This window comes from Alligator mississippiensis, chromosome 11, assembly GCF_030867095.1.
Source record: "Alligator mississippiensis isolate rAllMis1 chromosome 11, rAllMis1, whole genome shotgun sequence".
NCBI lineage: Eukaryota > Metazoa > Chordata > Crocodylia > Alligatoridae > Alligator > Alligator mississippiensis.
Genome location: NC_081834.1, coordinates 60,467,655 through 60,487,365, shown reverse-complemented (window position 1 = coordinate 60,487,365; position 19,711 = coordinate 60,467,655). Strand labels below are relative to the sequence as shown.

Sequence of the window (19,711 nt, the reverse complement as noted above, 5' to 3'; positions counted from 1 at the left end):
TGTGCTCCACGTGTTTTGTTTGCCCCCGTTTCCCCATGGGTGAGGTCAGACAGGGGATTCCCTGCTTTCGTGGGTGCTGATTTCTGTGAAATCATGAAGGGTGCAGAGAAAGGGAAGAGGTGCCGAGCCATGAGAGCCTGAAGTCAGTCAGATGTCGGGTTCTAGATGAAATAAGATCGGAAGAGGCTTGTGCTCTGTCTGTCTGTCTGTCTATTTGGAAAGCTTATGCTCTCAATGCATATTTGTCTTATTTAATTAGCTGATAAAGGTGCAACTCTACCTTGCTTTATTACTGAAGGAATCAATGGCCCATTTTTCCAGGCACTGCGTGGCATCCTGCTTACGCTGCACAGCGGTACAGCCTCAGCATCTCCACCTCATCACATTGGCATGCTCCAAGGATGTGGCCCCCAGCAGTGCCACAGCAAGGAGGGGGGCAAGTGGGGTGACTGCCCTGGGTGCCGAAGCGAAGGGGACGCCAAGAGGCGCTCCCCAGCTGGGGCGGGAGCAGGACGGAGCCGTGAGGGGCTTATCTGGGGAGATGGGGATGGGAAAAGGGTGGCTTCTGCCGCTGCGTACACTCCTGGCAAGCATGGGGGGGTGCCCCCCCGATCTGTGCAGGGGGCTAGGGCGGGCTGCCACTGCGGGGTTTGTCCCAGGCATCAAACTTTGGTGCTTCGGCACTGGCCTCTAGGGTGGATCTACCTAAGCCACGTTCTGGCTTCCAGATCTCTGGGAGTCTCCCCAGCCTGGGCAGCCCCTCCTCCCAGCCTAACTCCTCCCCTGCTCAATTTTCCGTCCTTCCTCCTCTTTCTCCCTGTTATACGTTTAATTAGCTCATAGAGCATACTGTTATGTATGCATGTGTCATGGGGTTGTAATTCCTGGGTTCATCCTGTGCCTCAGGGTACCTGCTGGTTGTTGCTGGGGGCTGTAGGGGCCAGAAAGAAATATTTATTCCCCTTAAAGGCAGAACCTGGCCTCTGATACAGTGCTCAGTTCTTGGTTTGGGGCCTTCCTTTGAAGCCTCAGAGAGCAGCTGGCTATTTCCAAGCTGAAACATTAAGGAAAAGGGGGGTAGCGGCAAGATGACACAAAGTGATTTCAGGTGGGAAAGACCCAGGTGGAGTGCGAGGAACTACAGAAGGATCCTGCATGATTGAGTGACTGGGCAATGAAATGGCAGATAAAAATCCAGCATTGATAAGTGTAAAGTGATGCAAATGGGCAAAAATAACCCATGCTTTACCTATTATGGGCTCTACATGAGCTGGTACCACACAGGAAAGAGATCTGGGAGTAATTGCGGACAGCTGGATAAAAAATACCAGCTCAATGGCTAAAAAATACCAGCTCGATGGCTAAAGAAGAGAATTGTGAATGAAACAAAGTCTCAGGATTCCCCTTTATAAACCCATGGTGCCCCCACACACTGAAGACTGTGCCCAGGTCTGGTCTCCGCATCTCAAGAAGGAAATCGAAGAACTAGAGAGGGGCACCAAGAATCATGAGTGTCACAGAGGGGCTTCCTTCCACATGAGAGCCGGTAAAAGAGGCCAGGTCTATTCAGTTTAGAAAAGACCTGCTTGAGGGGGACCATGTGAAGGGTTTACAAGATACTAAATGGGGAAGAGTAAGTCAATAGGGATTTATTATTGACTCTCTTGCAGTACAAGAACTGGGGTGCCAGGATGAAACTAGTAGGGAGTATGTCGAAAGCAAACACAAGGAAGTTTTTTTTCACCCAGCAGGTCATTAGAGTGTGGGACCCGTTGTACCAGATGTGGTGGAAACTGTTCAAACAGGGATTGGACATATTCTTGGAGGAAAGGGGCATCAGTAGGTATTGAGCACAGGAGTGAGGGGCACAGCCTCTGAATCAGGGCTTCCTAGACCTTAAATGCTGGAGGCTGCAAGTGAGAAACCATGGATAGCCCTGGTCAGACACAGTTTACTCTCCCTTCCAGCATGTGCTGTCTGCCATGGTGCGACACAAGAGACTGGGCAAGACAGACCTGTGGTCTGACCCGGTATATAGCACTTCTGTGCTTAATTCAGTGTGGAGGAGATGGCTTGGTGCCATGAAGGAAGGAGCTGGTAGTCAGGATCCAGGACTCCTAGGTTTCATCAATAGATCACTAGTTCTGGGATCCAGGACTCCTGGAAGTTTCATCGTAGCAGCTTGGCTAAAATGCTAGGGGGCCCCAGCATCAAAAGCCTACGTTCCCTCTCTGCAGCTACATCCCCATGGGTTTGCTCCCCCCAGAGTAGTTCATGCCCTGAGTGCAGCCAGGCAGGGTCTGTTGCCCCCTTATGAGCTCACAAGGACCCTCCCATTCTGACCTCACCATGACGTCACTCCCTGACTACCTCCTAGGGCCCAGGGACCCTCAGGTGGGCAGTTGCCAAGAAAGAGGTGGAGGAGAGAGGTTGCTGTATCTTCTGCTCCACCAACCTGGCAACTTACCAGCATGGATTTTCTGGTCAAATCCATCCTGGTTTTACTCGTATCTCAAGCGGGCTTTTGGCTTTGCAGGTACGTTGGGGGGGGGAGGGGGCAGAGGGGAGGAGGCTTCTGGGCTTTGCTGGATGGCTTCTCCTCTCCTTTCTGCTCCATGTGTCAGGATGTTCTTAACCCTCTTGTAGAGGCAGGGGAAACACCCTGGAACTGGGTCAATTAAGGCAGTTTCCTTGAGTCTTCCCAGGGATAACTGTTCCCCTGGCATGGTTTAGTACCCGCCTCGGGGTTGGGGCTTCAAGCCCACTTTCTGGAAATGGGAGGCTCCTCCCTAGCTTGCATCTGCGGCCGTATGTATGACTGAGGGCAGGCGAAACTTGGGGGCATCTTAACACCAAGTCTCTGGACTCGGGCCTGCACGTAGGATGCCCGCCAAAAGACTTTGGCAAGATCTGAAGCCCCTGGCGGGGGTGGAGGATGTTTGCCAGTTGTAGGGCCACTTATGGTTTGGACTGACTCATGAATTTAGACTCGATTCGGCTGGTTTGGCTTGCAACATGAAACATTTCTTTAAAAAAACCCCGAACTAAACAAAACAAAACCTGTTTTTAGAGGCGTTGGGTGTCGGCTGCAACTGAGGCCGGGGATGGTGACAGGGCTGTGCTAATGCTCCTGCTGGAACGACAGGCTCCTGGCTAGAGGGTCTTGTCCCTCTGCTCAGGGTCCCCGTGGGGATGGTGGGACCTGCCGGGTGGGCACCAGTTCTCCGGCCCTGTGGGGTCCAGGGAGCTGCCCTCTAGCCCGCTGCTCTCTGTGTGTGCAGACCGTTCGTCGGAGGCCGAGGCAGATACTGGGAAGAGCCAAGCTGGGAGGTGAGTAGCCTCGGGCCCTGGCCTGGGGCAGGAAAGAGCACGGCCCCCTGCCTCCTCCCAGCCCATGGGAGCCACGGAGGAGCAGCCAGGGCCCCGCTCACAGGCTGGGGGTGCCGGCTGGGGAGGGGCAGAGTCTCCCTAGGCCCACGCCAGCTCCTTCCTCTCTCCCTTACAGCAGCTTGGGGACACGTGGAGGAGACACCACCACGCCAGTGCACACAGTAAGCACTGCCCCATGCCCCTGCAGCCTCCCGGGGCCTGAGAGACCCCTTTCTGCCAGGGATGGGGCTGGCTCAGGAAAGGGAGGAGGGGAGGGGGCAATGCAGCCATAGGAGATGCCCTCCTCTTTGTCCTGCAGCTGCCCCATGCCTGGGCACAGGCTCAGCCTCGAGCGCACACTGCAGCTGGTGGAAAGGAGGCTCCAGCACATGACCTGGCACCTGATGAGATCTGAACCCGTAAGAGCTGAGAGGGGAAGGTGCAGGGTCTCTGAGGGGGCCTGTTCCCAGAGGGGACCTGGAAGCCATGTTTTCTGTGGTCTTTGGGAGGACACAGCCCCGCCCCACGTCCCCCAGGGTCTGGACCGTGTGGGGCGGGGTGGAGGAGACGTACCCTGCCCCGCATCTCATCTCTGCCCCTCGTCTCCTCTCTGCCACAGGCCCAGACCTGCATGTCCTGCACCATCCTGGATCTCCGAGGAGCCCGAGGAAACGGAGAACCCTGACGCTGCCTTCATGCAACCTCCCAGCCATGCTGCCGTGGGGGATGCCTTCGTGGGGCCGTTGCCGTTGGCCTGCCTAAGGGAGACCTTTGTGCTTTTGCAGGAAGATGGCGTGGCTCTCCCCAGCCCAGCCTGGCACCCCCCTAAGTCCCCACCAGGACAGGCAGATGGGTGTCAGAGTCAGCCCATGCCTGTGCCAGTGCTGGAGCTGGCAGTTGCCCGGCATCTGGGCTTACACATCTGGTGCCTGGAGCTGCAGCACCACCTGGGCCTCCCCAGCCCAGATGCCAAGTCACTGGCCCGTCTGATCCCCCCAGTGCCGCTCCGGTGCCCCCGTCCCACATACGCTGAGAGACGCCGGCTCTGGAAGAGCATCTCCCGCACCCCTCGGGATTCCCGCGCAGCCCTGCGGGTCTCGCACCCGCTGCCCGCCCTGCCTGAGGAGGCGCCACAGTGTGAGGAGGCCGAGGCCGTGAAGACAGAGGAGCCTGGATCCAACCCACGGGATAAGGCCGCGCGGCCTCCGGGATTGGACACCCAGGAGCCCTGTGTCTGCCTCCCCAAGCCCTTGCCCTGCCGGGCCCTGAGGCTCATGAGCCTCCCTGAGGCTGCCCTGAGCCAGCCCGCGCCCCATGCTGACACCAGTCTTTCCAGCAGGGGAGCCCGGAGACACAGCCTCCACTGGCCCGCGGGTCCCAGGGGATGGCTCCGTGTGGGAAAGAGACTCCCTCAGCTGCCCAGGGCCATCCTCGGGCGAAGCCTTGCAGCACGGCTGAGCCAGAGAAGGGCCCAGAGCACCGCCACCCCCCCCGAACCCCTGCAGGCCACTGGGGTGCACCAGCCTGCAGTGGAAGCTGCACCTCCTGGCCCCAGAGCCTCCGGGCAAGCAGGATCCTGCAAACACCACCATGTTGCCAGGGGAAGCCAGCACCAAGGTCCCAGACCCATCTGAGGATGTTTGTGCTTCCCAGGAGGCGTCGGAGCGGTACCTCATGGGGAAGCAGCTGCAGGAGGTGACTGAGCCAGGCCCGGCCTCTTGCCAAATGCCCTCAGGGGCAGAGACTGATCCAGGAAAGGAGGACCTGTCCCACCCGTGGCGCACCACCAATGGAAGTGCAACGAACAGCATCAGATGCCTCCTTCCCACCCCAGTGAGAGGCCGCCATGGAGGAAGGGAGCGGTGGAGCCTGGAACAGCCCAGGAAAGGCACCCAGCTGCCCCCTGCCTGGCACCCCAGAGGGCAGAGGGGGGCACCCAGCGGGCAGCCAGTGGCAGCTGGGAGCCGAGAGCTGCATCAGGCTGGTGGGCAGGCGCCTGACCTCCCCTACGTCTGTGGCCTGGAGGGAAAGCCAGCCCGTGCGGTGTGGCCGGGAGACACTGGGCAGCTTGGTGCCAGCTGCAGCCTGAAGGAGCTTCAGGGGCTGCTCCAGAAGATCACAAGGGTCATGGCAAGAAGCCCCAAGGCCTCAACAAGCTCCATGGCTGGTGCAGGAAGGGGCCTCCAGCAGCGCAGCCTTGAGACCAGCTGGGAACGGGATCAACTGGTCTCCCAGCTGCCCCCAGGCTCAGAGATATCCCCGGGGACCGATGTCCCATTATCCCAGACCTCCATGCCTGCGTGGAGGCACCGACCAGCCTCAGTGCTGCCCCACAAGCCAATCCACAAGCCTGGTGGGGAAAGCGGGATGGGACCCAGGCAGGGGAGACCCCCTGGCTCCAGCCAGCCCCAGCAGGGAAAAGCGACCCGTGCTAGCAGCTCGAGGGCTGTGGCAAGAGAAAGCCTAGCCAGCACCCCCAGAGACACCAACAGGCTCCCCAGGGAGAGGGGACGGGGTGCAGGGCCAGGCCTTTGGCCGTGGAAGGAAGGAGGGAGGGACCAAGAAGTGCCCTGTGGGGGCAGCCAGGCTCGGACCCAGGCCAGACCACGTAGAGCCCCCTGACCGGGCGCAGCTCCTGGCCTCCATCCTGACCTCCCTCCACGCTCATGACCTGCAGCTCCAGTTTGTTGCTGACCTGCTGAAGAAGCAGTGCCCCCAGGGTGTCAGTGCCATTTGCCCCCACCAGGCCCCTGTGCCAGCTGCCTTCTCCACCCAGCTGGATGTCCAGACTCAAGGCCAGGTCCGCGCCCACAAGATGAGCCTGAGCTACAGGCTAGATGCCCCCGGCGGGCCAGCTCAGGAGGGGCCGCCCACAGGGGGCTCCCGGGGGACACGGAAGGGGGTGAAGGGTCAGGCGAAGGCAGGGACATCTGAGCAGGGCCTGGACAATGCCACGAACGTCTGGCTCCGCACATCCCAAGCCCCGGATGGGGTCTGTCAAATGTGTGGCAAGAAGCAGCAGAGGAAGCCAGGTGGCTCTTTGGGCCCTGGCGGCTGCCAGGGACCCCTTGAAGAGCCTCAGCGCTCATCTCCAGGGGACCCCTTGGGTCCTTCCAATCTGGACCAGAAGCCCCTGGAGAGAGGGAGCCAGAGGCAGGACAGGAGGGTGAGGAGACCTTCCCACCAACGACCCCGAACTGTCTCTGTCAGCACCAGCACCACGCATTTCCCCCCCCAGCAGATGCATGGAGCCACTTCTCTCCTGGCCACCAAAGAAAAGAAACGCCAGACCAGGACCCCATCGGTGCCTAGAGAAAAGGTCCCTTTGTGCCGCCGCTTCCTGAGGTGCCTCCAGCGCACCTTCTCCAAGCCCTGCCTCACCACGAGGGCCCGGCTGTCCCGGGATCCACGGAACAAGGTCCCCAACGTCAGGCTCACAAAGCCTCCCTTGCGCCATCAGGCCTCCAAGGTGGCGCCCCATTGGCACCTCCCAGTCCCCACCTGCCTGCTGGGAGGGACACCCAGGAATCCACCTTCTCCCTGGGCTCGGGCAGGTGCTCGCCCTCCTGGTCGTCTTCTTCTAGGGCACTGTTAGCTTTTCCCATCTGCATTACAAATGGGCACCCACTGACTCCCCACAGTTGGCATTGGGAAACGGTCCTATACTTCCCATCCCACCCTGCAATTCCACCATCTCTAGGTCCTTCCCATGGGAACAGCACTGAGAGAGAGTGCATTTGGCACCTGCCTTTCACCCTCTTCAACGTGGGGACATCCTACAACACCTTTGTGGCTACAAGTTCCAGACCTCCAGCATGACAGGGCTCCAGCACTGTGCCCTGACCTGTCGGCAGTGGATTGATAACCATGTGTCCTTCCATATATTTCGGATGTGATATTTTTCTCTGTCTCTCTTAGTAAAGGTGGTTCTTGATGAATGTGCTCCAGGTGTTTTTTTTGCCCCCGTTTCCCCATGGGTGAGGTCAGACGGGATTCCCTGCTTTCGTGGGTGCTGATTTCTGCGAAATCACGAAGGGTGCAGAGAAAGGGAAGAGGTGCCGAGCCATGAGAGTCAGTCAGATGTCGGGTTCTAGATGAAATAAGATAGAAAGAGGCTTGTGCTCTGTCTGTCTGTCTATATATTTGGAAAGCTTATGCTCTCTATGCATATTTGTCTTATTTAATTAGTTGATAAAGGCGCAACTCTACCTTGCTTTATTACTGAAGGAATCAATGGCCCATTTTTCCAGGCACTGCGTGGCATCCTGCTTACGCTGCACAGCGGTACAGCCTCAGCATCTCCACCTCATCACATTGGCATGCTCCAAGGATGTGGCCTCCAGCAGTGCCGTAGCAAGGCGGGGGGCGAGTGGGGCGACCGCCCTGGGTGCTTAAGCAAAGGGGACGCCAAGAGGCGCTCCCCAGCTGCGGCGGGAGCAGGACGGAGCCATGAGGGACTTATCTGGGGAGATGGGGATGGGAAAAGGGTGGCTTCTGCCGCTGCGTACACTCCTGGCAAGAATGGCCAGCTTGAATGCATCGAACTAATCCAATCTTCTTCTAAAAGCTAAGAAATATTGATGTGCTGATAGGAGAGCCATCAGGCATTGGAATAAGCTACCCATATTAGTCGTGGAATCTAAGCAATCGAGCAATGACAGAGCCTGAGGTGGTATTAGCCCCCGCGGGAGCTGCCGCAGCATCTGGGAGCCCAGCCTGAGACACCCAGGGCTGGATCTGCAGGAGGGCCAAGCACCTCTGGTCTCCAGCAACTTCAGCTGGACCTGGGGCTGCTCAGCACCTCTGGAGATTGGCTCTGGGATGAGGCAACACTTGGGGGCCCCAATCCCTCATGGGAACAGGCCCATCCGTGGCTCATGTCACCACCCCCCCAACCCATATGATGTGGCCAGGTAGGTGGAGACAGGGCGGCTGTTCCTCCGGCACAGGACCAGGGGCAGGAGCAATGGCTCACGGCAGGAAGGGACCCTACAGGTGGCATCAACACGAAGATGCCTCTGGAGTTGGATCAGTGAGGAGGGAATTGGCGTTCCACCATTCAATGATATTAGGGATTAATAACGCAAGTCTAAGATTACAGAAACTACCGTTAACTTTGAATTCAAGATCAATTAATGTATCCTACCCTAACATTACCTCAAAGAATTCAACCTAGACCACTGTTAGGGGATCAAGTACCATTGATTATATGTTCATTAAAGCTTTTGACAGTACAGATGGAATTAAACTTTGGGAGAAATTGTTGAATTATGGGATTGACCCTTCTCTTTTGCACCTGCTGATAGAATATTACAAAGATACATGGGTCCAAGTTAGCAGGGGCCTGAGGGTCAAACTTGCACAGAAATTTCAGCTACAGAAGGGGGTTGGTTAGACAAGGATGTATTTCGGCCCCTTCGTTACATGAATGACATTATCAGAAACATGCAGGATGCTCATTTTCACCCCCCAAAATTACTAGTAATTCCAAATCCTGTTTTGATGTACGTGGATGACACCATTACATTGTCAAGAACCCCCATTGGGTTACAGAGAGCAATTACAACTTTTCAGTATCTTCTGTGGACAGAACAATTTAAAGATAAATTATGATAAACCCAAAATAATGTCTTGGGGAAGCTGTTTGATGCAATAACCGTGGAACACGCGGGGAAGTGAACTCAAAGTTGTTAAAACCTATGGGTACTTGGGTACGAGGTTTACAGTTTTTCCATCATGGAAACAAACACCACGTTCAGTCGTTTAGAACTGAGGCAGCCCAACCAGTCGTGGCTATAAAGAAACTGTATGAGACCACAGCAGGAGGATCATCAGTCTAAGATCCTGTATTAGTATATCAAGTCAAAGTTGAATCTCAGATCCTATATGGTGCTGAAGTATGGGGTTACGCTGCCAGTAACCATGTAGACATATCTCAGAATAAGTTTCTTGGAGCTCTTTTGGGTCTTCCTCCAACTCTCTTTTGAGATTAGAGATGGGATTAGATTCTATAATCTAAGAATTGGGCGGGGGGGGGGCGGGGAAGGTATTTACAGCTGGATCTCAACAATAAATGGTGATCCTCTTTGACTAGACTCAGGACTGAAGAGCTGCCTACAACTGTTTTGGCTGAGTGTCCACTTCCCATTCCAAGAGCCCAACTCCACTAGGAGCTCTGGAAGCGATCCATTAGGTTTTAAAATGTTCTTCATATGACAACGTATGAAGAAAGTATCTATCACCATTCTTGCAGAAATACTTTTCAAACAGAGAGAAATTAATTTGACTTTTCCAGCAAACAGATCTATACTTAGTAAGCCGTCTTGCAATTTTTGCTTATAAGGCTACAGCGATCAGAGCTAAACATTCTTTACTGTTGATGAGGCTGATAGTAAAATCAAATACAGTGATAAAGTGTGAGTCAATTGTAGGCCTATCTATAACATTTTTATAGATTCATGACCTGATTTATCACTATATTTCTATTCGATTACGTTAATGTCCGGAGTATGAATAATAAACGTTTATTTCCAATGGTTAGCTATATTTTATTATTACATTTGTATTCGTTATTTTTTGCTTAAATTTATTTTTTATTATGGTTGCATGTTTCTCATGTTTTTGGGAGCATGGCTTTCAACCACAATCCTTAATAAATTTAATTGAAGTTGAACTGATCTGTAAGGAGGGCCCACAGCTCATGTCTGAGGGTTTGTGCTGCTCCTGCCCTGCCAGTATCACCCACTGCATGAGGGGTTATGGGGTAGGGGCATGTGTTGCTTCCCTGCTGGCTCTGCAGAAGAGCCGCTCCCTTCGCATAAAGCGGGTCCTGAGAGCTACTTCCCCATCCATCAGCTCCACTCCCATCCCACCCAGGCATTACGGGGTTTAGTCACCCTCCAGGAGACCAATGTAAGTGGGAGGGGCTAGCCTAATGCCACAGCCCTTCTGCGCGGCAGCCACAGACCACAGGGCCCCTGAGAGCACCTCGAAGTACTTGCTGCCTTAGGGCACGCACAGACGAAACAAAAGTTCCCATTTACATCGACGCAGCTCCGTTTGTTTGCATGACCCAGGATTTTCCATTTCTTTAAAGTCCATTTAGCACCTTAAAATAACACTACTCAGAGCCTGACTCCAAAGACTTGGAACTAATCCCCTTCGCCACGAGGGGGTGCTGCGTTCGGCCTCTGGTGTCCCGGTACGTTCTTTTTTACTCTTAACGATAAGTATGAGAAGTTAAGCGCAAGAAAAACATAATAATAAGTTTTCTGCAAGTAGTTTCAAACTTTGGAGGGAGGGAGCAGTTACATGACTCCCTTCAATACTGCAACCTGAACTTCAGCACGTTCCCTTTCAGAGCCACGACCAGAAGTCCAAGGGCAGCAAGACGCTGCCTGCCAGACCCGACACCCAGGCTACGCAGCATCCCAGGTGGGTTTTTTTCCTTGACACCCACATTGTTTGTTAACTGCTGCCTAGGGCTTCACGGCCCAATACCGACTGCAGCCTAAACTCTGGTCTTCTTGACAGGTCAAATCTCTGCCGCTCATTGACCCCGACCGCGCTATTCTCTGTCCTTCGAAGCTTCACCGCTACCCCCGACACACGCCTGCAGTCCTCGTCTTCACGGCGTCTATTGTGTCGGGGCTCTCGTCGTACCAGTCCCTCGCACTAATCAAGCACGCCAGTCTGCGTTGCCCGTTCCCCCTAAACCCGAGAGATGGCGAGGCCACAAGGCTGGCAGGAGCCAACAGCTCTTGGGATTTGGCAGCCTTTCTGAGCACGTCCGCTGCCCTTGCACACCCCAACAACCGGGTATTTCCACAGCACTGAACTAAACCCACGGCTCTCCAGTTTCCTAGACGTCAGGCGTCCCTTTCGGCGCCCCTCAGAAACTGCCCATTTCACCCGAGTGGGTTTTTTGTCACAAATCATTTTTGCCCCGTCGCAAAGCGCTGAGAAAGCCCCCAACACCGCAAGGCTTTGAACTGTTGATTCCTGTATGAAAGCCCCCACGTTTCTCCTCTGGTGAATCAGGCGTGCACGCCGAACAGGGCTAAGCACTACCCGGCACGCGCAGCACCCGCAAAAGCGACACCCCAGACGCCGCGCGCCCCAATCGAAACAGAAAGCCTTCGTTTGGGAATCAGGACCGGAAGCCAGCAGGTCCCAACAGCACCCCTCCTCTTTCAAGCCCCTTGCACAAGTATCTGCCAGCTCCTTGCTGCAGTTTTCACTAAACACAGTGTTATCTTTAGCCCGTCATTCGGCTAATCTCTGCCTTCGCACCGAACACCTAGACACGTCCCTTTTCCTTTTCTAGCGCCTATAACACCTCATTAGTCTGCTTCCAGCCGCCCAGCCCTGACCAGGCCGACCAAACCACCCAACCGCGTCACACGGAATGGCACCCAGCCGCTGCCAACAGTCGCATTTAAGAGCTCGGAGCCTCGACGGGCGTCCGGCGGAGCCAATCGGCCGCCGCCGCGCCGCTCCTCCAATGGGAAGCGGCGTAGCGAGAGGAAGCGCTCGCCCCTTCCTTGGCCCCACCTCGCCGGCCGCGGGGGGCGTGTCCTGGGCGAGGGGGCGCGGCGCGCCATGGCATGGAGGCTCAGTGCGCGCCCGGCCGCTGAGCAGCGCGGAGCTCCGGCCGGCGGCGGCGGCGGCCCAGGTCTCCCTGCCCGCGCGGGCTCGGCCGTGGAGGTGATGAAGCGCGTGGTGCTGGAGCTGAGGAACCGCGCGCCCGAGAAGGTGAGCTCGGGGCCGCCATGTCGCGGCGGTGCCCGGCGCTGCGCGTGCCCCGACCCGGCATGGAGCAGCCCCGGGCCCCAAAACACCCCTCCTCGGCGTGCTCCTTACTACGCAGTTGTGCCTTGTGGTGCGTTCTCCTAATTATTCACCTCCTGACCGCGTATTATTATTATCATTATTATTATTGCAACAATAAGATTGTTTTTGGACGGGCCAAAGGCTTCTTCTGCCCCCTGCGCTGCTTGTAGAAAAGTGAAGGAGGGCTGGAAGCCCCTGCGCGGGGCACGGGCTCGCCGCGGTCGCTGCTGCGGGCATCTGTTCTCGTTGTTCGGCTGATTTTCGGGGAATTAGGAACTTGCTTTTCTTTTCCGCCTCCCCCTTTTTCCTTGGGTGATCTCCGAGTCTGGGTCCTCCCCCGCGATGCGCCCGCCATCAGTTTCTCGGTTGTGTTTGGGGGTGAGTTTTGGGGGGGGACGTGTTAAAGTATCCTTGTTAAAAATAAATGAATAAATGGACAGCTGCTTTTCTTCGGGGCGGGGAGAAGCCCGAAGTCGCGTGTCCCCCGCTCGCCCATCCCTCCCGCGCTGGCGTTGCTGGCAGGACGGGTCTTCAGTTATTTTTACCTTCTCGCTGGTGGAGGTTGCGAACAGGTCGTAGCGGCACCGAATCCATTTTCAAAAAAAAAAAGAAAAAAAAACACTTTTTTTCCACCCCCACGCCCCGAGGTGGCTGTAGGCAGGTGGTATCTGCTGCATGGTTTTTCCCCTGCTGCGTAGGGAAAGATTGTGGCCGCGCTTTGCTTTTTAGGAGAGGGTCGTGGTTTTACTTAATCTCCTGTAGTAACTTCATTGACTGCAGTGCCAGCTGCATGGAGAGCAGGCTGATTAACAGCAGGGAAGCGGAGGCTGCAAGTTGAACTCGGCCAACAAATGATTTGTCGCTCCAGCAGATGTTTTTGCATTTAGGTCAGTAAGGACGCTATCGACTGGCGTGTCTTGCTCTCCCCAAGAATGAAGTCCAGATAGGTTGATATTGCAAAGTGCTTTTACTCCACCCCGGCCTGGGTGACTGACGGCACAAAGATTCCCTGCATAAAAACTACTCCGATAAACAGTGTATTTCTTAACAAGTTGACTGTGTCGGATTATTTTTTTAAAGCCTTTTAACTGTGGCTGGAGTTACCCCCCCCCCCCCACCCCCCCAAAATGGTTTCAGTCTTTCCCTTTTCTTCAGGGCAAAGCCTGAACAACTTTGGGACTTGGAAACCACGAAACAATTCAAAGCTGGTCTCTCTGGTCACCTTTTTCTGCAGCAACATGAAATAAGATTGTAAACTTGAAACAAATGAGCAGCTCGTGCCCACCAAAATAACTCAGAAGTCGCCAGTGAACAAGTGACTTTTTTAGTCCTCTCTACAGATGAATCTTTCAGAGCTGAACTTCCCAGACTGGTGTTGCGTTTAATCCTTTTTGTTTGCAGCCGGATTGGTAAACTAGCAACTGTGGTCAACCCACCGTTGGGGACATGGAGGACGGACAAGCAGAAAATGGATTTTTCCCTACAGGACGTTCAGCGACACAGAGTAAATGCATCTAGAATGAAGAAGCAAATGCTTCAGTCTGGTGCATTATTAACCTATGGTACTCTCTGCCTCAATATTTTGAGGGTCAAAGCTATAGAGTTTGCAAGAGGATTTGGTGCTTTTTTCTGGCAAGCGAGGCTATACCCCCTTATTTTAAATAGTGAATGGGAATATAAACCCTCATCTGGGCATGAAGCAACCATTAAGTGATGGCTCTGGAAGGAAACTATATGCGTAGGTCATTCTGTAATTGCCTAGTTGGCTTTTGGCTCCTTGCTTCTTCTGATGCATCTGTTCCGGCTTTCATCAGAACCAGGACCATGGGTTTTTGTCCGGCCCGGTAAAGGACTGCGATTGTGAACTCTGTCTTGGTGGTTGTGCTTTCTGAAGCCAGCATGTTAACAGAAATAAATTAAGTTTTTATCTTCTGGTTCTCTGTGATGGTGCTTCATACTCTGTTTACTTCCTCTCAAGGTTGATATGGTCGATGAGTTCAGACAACTCAAGTTCAGGTCGTCCCAGATGAGAAGTAAAGCCTGTCGTCAGGCTGCTGGTTTGGCCCGAATTGCTTGCTTGGTTGAGGGTCCCTATTAAAGTAATAAGTGACGTTCTGTTTTGTTTCAAGGTGACAGAGTTAGTGCTTGATAACTGCTGATCCAGCAATGGCGAAATTGAAGGTCTGAATGACTCCTTTAAAGAGCTGGAGTTTCTCAGCATGGCCAACGTAGAGCTGACATCCCTGGCCAAGCTCCCCACCTTGAGTAAGCTCTGAAAGGTATGCATCTTCAGACAAAAACCCATCGGTTCTCTCCTGCCAAAGTTGTATACCTTGAAACACAGCAACAGTTAAACTACTTGCGTATTTCCATAGTCACAGTCACGTTTGCATCTCATTGAAATGTTTTACTAAACATTGCGAACTTAAGAATTAAGTCTTTAAGACCCTGAATGTAATTAAAGCTGGTTTCAAACATTAATGAGCCAAAGTACTGAAAAAGCATCACTTGAAAACTGTTAACGATGGCCATCCCAGTCTGTTGTAAAGAGAGGGGGTCGGGAGCAGTCGCATTAGGTGAAGTGCTGGGAACACTGAAATCATTGTTCGTTACCTGTAAGGAACCAGTTTCAACCTAGTCTGTTGACCTAAAGCCTGTACGAAGATCCAATGCTATGTTTCACATCCCCGTGTAAAAAATAAAGCCTGGAAATATTTTAAGTTTGCACCATAGTAAGTATGCTAACTGAACAGTTGGGATCGGTGAGATCACTTGCCGACTTACAGTAGAACGTGCTTGAGTGTCTGTCGGCACCCAAGTATGAAACTAGTTAATGAATTATCACTCTCAAGTGCAGGTGTGAAGAGCTTCTGAAATAAATGTTAGGCTCTAAAGAGACGTACATGTGATCAACATGGGTTGCTATGTTTTTAACCAGATTTCATTTTATGCAAGTAATCTGAGGTTTTACGGGCTCTACAGGAAGTCAATAGTCTTGTGATGCATTTGTTCTTTCAATAAAATACAGGCTCTTGATTTTGATAGCAATCAAACCAACCATCTAATTATCCAACTTTTGTGCGCTGTAGCTGGAATTGAGCGACAACGTCATTTCGGGAGGCCTAGAGGTCCTGGCAGGAAGATGTCCAAATCTCACACCTCTAAATCTAAGTGGCAACAAAATCAAAGATCTCAGCACTGTGGAAGCCCTTGTAAGTACAAAGTCAGATTCTTAGAAGATTGCAGTGTGTTAAAGAAGTCAGAATCTTTCTAGCATTATAAAAGAGAAATAACAATAATTTTATCATTGAATGCAAATGTAAAGTTTGTAAGTGCCTGACGATAGAAGGTCATTGCAAGTAGAAGGGATAAGTACAACAAACACAGTTGAAATAGGAAATCAATAAAACACAAAAAGATAATAAACAAGATGGCTTTAGTGTGACATTCAACAGAACTGAACAGTATGCAAAAAGTAAAACTCTCACTATTTCCCAAGCCTTGGGTAGCTTTTTGTTGCCAGTTCTGGCAACATTTGAATCTTCTTTTTTCTGAATTTCTGTATCCCCCTTAGGCCAGTATTGATTACACCTATTGCAATACATGCATCATCCGATGGTTCATTAGAGACAGACTTGTAAAGACACTGTAGTAATCAATTTTGTGTCAGCCGTGGGGTTTACAGGAGGAGATGTATTCAAACTTGTGGTCTGTCAGCGATAGTTCTGTATTGCCCGTATTTGTTTTCAGTGGTTAAAACGCATTAAAAGACACCGTGATTTCTTTAATAACAACCGATTTCTGCGGAAAAAGAAGTGAAACTGCTTGGTTAGTAAATGAAAGGTATCCACAAGACCATTTTTAACAAGTGGTTTGTGGCCTAGTAAAAACAGTTCACAAATTTTTAATTAAGTTTTTGGAAGCAAGGTGCTAATCTTTATGATTAATTTTGCTGTTCTTATTACTAAACACAGGCTAAACAAGTGTTTTAGAAACTTGGTAATGATAGTCTGCCTTGCATCTCACTGGTTCGAGTTGTCACAGAGATAAAATTGTTTCTATTTAAGTTAATTATACTTGTTGCATACTTGTTTAAGTGCCAAAACTACCCTCTGAAAGTGGTGTCTCTTATACATGGCCCCCAAAACCGCAATTTCTTAGTATCACTGAAGTATTGAAAAGAACACCTCAAGCAGCTAATGATTATAATGGGCTACAAAACCCAGATCTCCTACTCCCTAAGCAGGATTACCTCTATCAGCACATCCCATAGCTGCCCCATTCAGGCCATGGAAAGCTGTCTGTCCACCAGGCATGGTAGGATTGGTGCTGGGACAGTTGGCTGTGCTGACCCCAGAGAATGGGAGAGCCCTGGGTGATTTATAGGATCATATGGGACTTCCAGAAACAAAGACATGCATCTTAATGGGAAGTAACCTGGGTCACAGCTATTTCAAAAGCAAGTGTAGAGGGAGAGGTGGTATCTCTGGTCTTATGGGGAAGGAACTTTGACTGTCAGCACCAAGACTTCTTAAATGAACTCTGGACAATGGGGAACAGCAAAGGAGAAAAGAAGGTAGTAGGTATACGTAGTAAAATCAATGACATTTAGGAGGCAACAGTCCAGTACTTGGAGGTACCAAATAGTTATTTCATCTCAGTGAGTCATTTTTCATTCATTTTCAGCAAAATCTCAAAAACTTGAAGAGCCTGGACTTGTTCAACTGTGATGTCACAAACCTGGAGGATTACAGGGAAAGCGTTTTTGAGCTGCTTCAACAGATCGCCTACCTAGATGGGTTTGATCAGAAAGATAATGAGGCCCCTGACTCGGAAGACGAGGATGATGAAGGTAACTTCTCTAAACATGCAGTCATGAGTTATGCCATTCAGTCGGTATCTAAATATAAAATTGGAACTAGAGTGACTGTGCAACTGCTGGAGCACAAATCAGCTACATTTTTGAAGTGTAGGCCAGTATCAAATACTGCTTCTGTTGAGTAATGAGGGCGGGGGGAATGCACTTGCAAACAGTGTAGTCATGGGTGCTGTGCACAGTTAAAGGAGAGTTGCACGTAGGAAAACATGAGTACAAATCTTTTTACTGAGACATAACTATATAAAAGCAGTCGTTTTATTGCTGATACCAAAAGCTTTTGCTTTTTTTTTGTACCCGTCATTTTCATATTTGATTCTGTAGCTCATTCGGTTTTTAGAAGCTTATTTAAGATGAGTTTACAAACGAGCCTTTGAGGTTTAAGTGAAGCTGTAAGGAATTAATTACCTGCCTTTCAGAAGGGGATGAGGAGGATGAAGAAGATGAAGATGAAGCTGGTCCACCAGGAGAATACGAAGAAGATGAAGATGATGCGGGTTCAGATTTGGGGGAGGGTGAAGAGGAGGAAGAAGTTGGTCTTTTATACCTGATGATGAAGGAGATCCAGGTAGAACTTTCCCTTTTCCACTGTAAGACTTAGGATTTCCTTGACACTGTCTGATTATACATGTGTAATAATTTAAACTTCTCTAAGCAGAACCGTGTAAATCCACTATCAGATGTGAGCCATAGGCTACTTTAGAGGGAGACCTTTTACTATCAAAAAAGTGCGTTGCAGTAGGAGAGCCACTTCTCTTTGGTATTCTGCATTGTCTTGCTCAGTGAAATGCTTCAAGGTTCATTACTGCACTGCCTTGAAGAATTAGTGTTGTTATCTACCAGGTCACCAGGTCAGATTTTGAGGAGAAAAACCCCCTTCCAAAGCTAAAAACGAAATCTCATTTGAGGATCTGAGTAAGAACTTGGCAGTAATTCTTTGAGAAAATGAATGAACACTTGATTGGTGGGGGTGGCAATATTGGTAGAAACCTCAATATACTTAGTGGCTTCTGTGTACGGCGGCTGCCAGGAGGTGAAGAACTGCAGCATGGGCTAAAGAAATTGGGAACTAAAGTACTCCTAATGTTACCACAACACAGCTTGGTAACAGAGGAAGGACTCCTTTCATTTGTTGTTGCTGGGGAGTAGGCAGTAGCCAACATTAAGCGCACACGGTTCAGAAAGTCCCGTCTTAACAATTTCAGTATATTTTGGAAAGGGAAAATGAGGACTGGAATCAGCATAATTATACACCAGCTAAACCTGAACTTGAATAAATCCAGCAAAAGCACATCCTAAATTTACGTGTCGGTTAAAGATGAAATTCCAGAATGAATTGCTAAATGCCTTTAAACTTTTACCAGATGTTGTAAAGCATTTCATTTGGCAGATAATATATTTGCAAAGATATTACCTACATGCAAAAAAAGGTTTAGTTTGTCCTCAGTTCCTGCTATTGCACTTATACTACTGGAGATCTCGGTGTATGTGTGTAACATTTCTAGGATTTCATGTAGCCAAGTGGCCTAAATTTGTCCAGTTACCCCATTTAGAAAGCAACTTTTGTTTTGTTTCGAAACAAAACAGCTCTGGATGTATAAACTCTTTTTTCTCCCTTCTTGTTTGACTTCCGTTACCGACAAAAAGGGTTCTTCTCAGCTGTTGCTGTTGTGGGCCACTGAATTTTGTAATACTCTTCTTGAGACATTTTCACAGCTAGTTGGCATAATCATTATTGGTAGATCAGAAGTAACAGCAGAAAAAGACTCCAAATAAAAGACTCCAGCCTTGGTTTTGTACATCTTTGCTAACCTGATAAGTGTAATATAGTAAATTGGGACTCTGGTCTGTACAAATGTCTAGTAATAAAAACAGAAATTAAACATGATCTTTAAACCTCAAAGTGCTGTTTTAATCTTCTGCAAAGCACATGTCATTACAACCTAAGCATACGGTAGTTTTTAAAAAATCTCTTAATATTCTGTATCTTGAAGGATGAAGATGATGATGACGATTACGTCGAAGAAGGTGGCGATGAGGGGGAAGAAGGCAGGTTCTGCAAAGCGTGAAAGCTGTTTGTTTTGTTTTTTTAAACAACATGTCCATTCTTTTGGCATCTGTAAATTAGCAAATCTCAGCTCGCTGCCATTGTCAGCTTATGGCACATCTGTTCAGCTCATCTGTAATACCACGTAACCCTTGGATGAAATGGGCAAAAAAAATCTTTTACGTTTAAAGGTGTACTTGGTAGTCCTGTTTGTCTGAGACATAAAGACATACCAAAAACTAGAACTCTTGGTTTCAAAATGATACCTTTTATTAGACCAACTGGGAAATGGCATTTTCTCCCCAACGGGGAGAACCTTGTTGGGGAGCTGGACACAGGGTCCAGTGTGTCATTAATCAATGCCAGCCTTGTGTCACCTGCAGCTATAATCCTGGGGGGGAGGACCCTTACCATTCAAGGGGTGGGGTGCCCACCATTTGAGGTACCTGTAACACGTCCCTACATCGAGTGGAGAGGCTGTGGGATGTGCATAGACGCGAGTGTGCTGGAAGGGGCTCCTGTCCCCATCCTGGCGGGACATGATATTATGGAGCTAGAATACCTGCCCAGGGAGGAGGGCCACCTCC

The 19,711-nt window shown here is 50.8% G+C and overlaps 1 pseudogene; it reads left to right on the top strand.

Annotated features, from left to right (window-relative positions):
* The first annotated feature begins 12,159 nt into the window (after positions 1–12,159).
* LOC132244166 (acidic leucine-rich nuclear phosphoprotein 32 family member E-like) lies at positions 12,160–19,369 on the top strand (annotated as a pseudogene).
* The last annotated feature ends 342 nt before the right edge of the window (positions 19,370–19,711 follow it).